Source organism: Gavialis gangeticus, unplaced genomic scaffold (assembly GCF_001723915.1).
Source record: "Gavialis gangeticus isolate Ggan-Ray unplaced genomic scaffold, GavGan_comp1, whole genome shotgun sequence".
NCBI lineage: Eukaryota > Metazoa > Chordata > Crocodylia > Gavialidae > Gavialis > Gavialis gangeticus.
The window spans coordinates 22,865,085-22,867,893 of NW_017729027.1; the positions used below are offsets into that span (position 1 = coordinate 22,865,085).

The 2,809-nt window shown below is 36.3% G+C and overlaps 1 protein-coding gene across 4 annotated transcripts in view; it reads right to left on the minus strand.

Annotated features, from left to right (window-relative positions):
* ADGRB3 (adhesion G protein-coupled receptor B3) overlaps window positions 1-2,809 on the minus strand; it is a 941,101-nt gene that overhangs the window by 741,388 nt on the left and 196,904 nt on the right. The gene's annotated exons all lie outside the window — the stretch shown is intronic.

Below are 2,809 nucleotides of genomic sequence, written 5' to 3' on the forward strand. Positions count from 1 at the left end.
GAGAGGGGAGGGAGGAAAAGTAAAACTTGGCATAAAAATGACCAAATAAAGGTGACATCTTGACATCATCTATATCCACTAAAGGTAAATGAGATAATGCCTAACTGCATGTGTATCCAGCTAAATAGGCCAACAGAGCAGCTGAGAAAATTCATTTGGCTTGCCAAGACCCTAAATGGTTGTTATCTCACACAGGACAGATTAAGGGACATTTATTGAAAGACTAGAAGAATCTTTAATTGAAGAGAAGAATAAATCCTTCTGTACAATCATAATATCTGTTTGGCTCCAAATTGGAAAAAAAAAGAAAAAGAAGAGTGGCTCAAAAACAAACTTTTCATAGTATCTAGCATTGTCACAAAGCTTAGTTAAAGAAAGAAAATAATCTAAATAGCCAAAAAAAAAATATATACTGATTTCTTAAACCAAACAAATCAGAGGAAGGAAAAAATTTTTCCCATTTTCATTTTGTCCTAATTAATTCTGCAAACATTATTCTTACACTCCTATAGAGTTAATTATGAATGTTTAGTATCATTCAATGTTAATACCAGCAATATTTTCTAATAACTTTTAAGTTAACACTGCCATTGCTCAAAAGAGATTTTTGATGGTTATCAGCCATTGTTTTCAATCCTTACTTGCTCACAGGGGCATGTGTAATTATTTGCTTAAGAGTTGCAGAAGTTAGGCCTTAAATTTTTAATTTATAATTGTATAGTGCTTTGTCTAATTTTTAAAATATAAACTTTAAATATTTACGTGTGACATGTAGTAGCGTTCTTCTGTATTGTGAATAACATATTTTCTTAACCCTGATGAATAATTATCACTGAAAAATGTGTAAGATAATTCTAAAATCATTACTTCCCATCTGTTGGTTGCTTGAGAATTTTGCTTATATACTGCTTTTATGTACATATGGAGTTATATGCAAGCTTCTTCTCCATCTGCTACTTAGCTTTGCTGTGTGCACTTCTTTCCTAGAGGCCTAAGGAAGGGCACTGTGACACCCGAAAGCTTATTTCTGTCTACCCCAACCATACAGTTGATCCAATAAAAGGTATCATCCAGAAGAATTTTTGCTCCTAGGTTTCAGTTTCCTCTTAGTGCTTTAGGAGATTCAGAGAGACACAAATTTTAAGAGCAAAAAAGACCCAGTGTAGTCAGTCATCTATTCTGATATGCTTATATAACACGGGACACATCATTTTATAGCACAACCGAATCACAGGATTCAGAGACCTCGGGGTCACCTAGTTCAACCTCTCATATGGATACATGATGCACTATTTCTATAGCATCCCTGCACATGCTTATTTAACATCTTCTTGAAAACCTCCAGTGAAGGAGATTCCACAACTTCCCTTGAGCATCTTGCCCAGTTTACCCAGTACAAACACCCAGTTTACCAACAGAGATGAGGGGGCAGAAAGAGTGCCCAGTCCCCCACCCCACCCCCAGTTTCAGGAAGCTGCAGGACATCCTTTATAGTTCATATTGCACCTTTGGGACTAGTAAGGAGTAGGAGAGAGGGAGTAGTACCCCTTGGGTGCTGAAGAACCCAGAAAAACCCTATCACACAGTGTGGAACTTGCCACATGTTCAAATTATAGTATGATACGAATGACCCATGATGTTCCACATGTAATGAGTAACACCTTTGAGTCTGGTTCACCATTTTTGCAACTGGTTCACCATTTTTACTGCACAATAAGTTGCCTGAACACAAGGCATATTACAATTTATCGCAGGATTAACAAATTAACCTCACAATAAATGTAATGACTGTCAGGGGCTTCAGTAATTCATCATTCCTGCATTGACCATGTTTCCCTTTCGATTTTAAGGTAGGTGGGAAGCTCCTTTTTCTCATCTTTCCACTTGTAAGATTAGTATTTTGTTGAGCCACCTCTACTATGCTTTATAAGGGCTGTCAGTTCTTCTGGATGCCTTTATCCTTAAATATATTATAGGAGGTATCTCATCAAGGTTCTGGAAAGTCAACTAAGTCATAGCCTTCTTTACATGTGACTTCTAATTCATCCTGCTTGTTCTATATACTCCTGATGGTTGTATATACGCATCAAAGATACTTTTCCATCTTCCCCATTAGTTTTCATCTTGCATCTCTTTTGGCTATCCTTCTTCAGAATTAGGCCTCTTGGCCAACATCCCTCAGTACTGAATGTATCATAGCCTTTGGTTTTCTTTACATCCTCCATAGAACCTAATTTAAAAATCTTCACCAAGTTAGCTAGATGATGTCTGAAGTAATTCTTCTCAATGTCTGTCAGAGAAATCCTATCTTTGTACAGTCATCCTCTTTTTTAGAACACTATCCCAAGAATGGGTCCTTCCTATGAACACCACATTGAGCTATGCATTTGCTTTTATGATGCAGTGAACTCTCCCTAGCCTTTAGCTTCATTTTCACTCAATATTTCTTACATCAGAGGGAAATAATCTTCTCTGCTATGTAAGCAAAAACTAAGTACAGCATAGGAGATGGAACTGAATCAGAATATTATTTTAGAAATGTATCTTATTTAAAGCCTGAAAATTAAAATGAATTTACTATTTTATTTGGTAAGGTTTTCCAATCTTTTGTTACCTTCAATTAATAAATAGGGATGTATTTCTGATTTCAATTTACCTAGCTCCAATTCTCAGTCATTAGATCTGTCTTCCTTCATAAAACTCCATCTACTGAGGTTCAGAATTGCTCTGAAACTATTGGATATAAGAGAAAGAGAGAGAGAGAGAGAGAGAGAGAGAGACACACACACACATACACACACACACACAC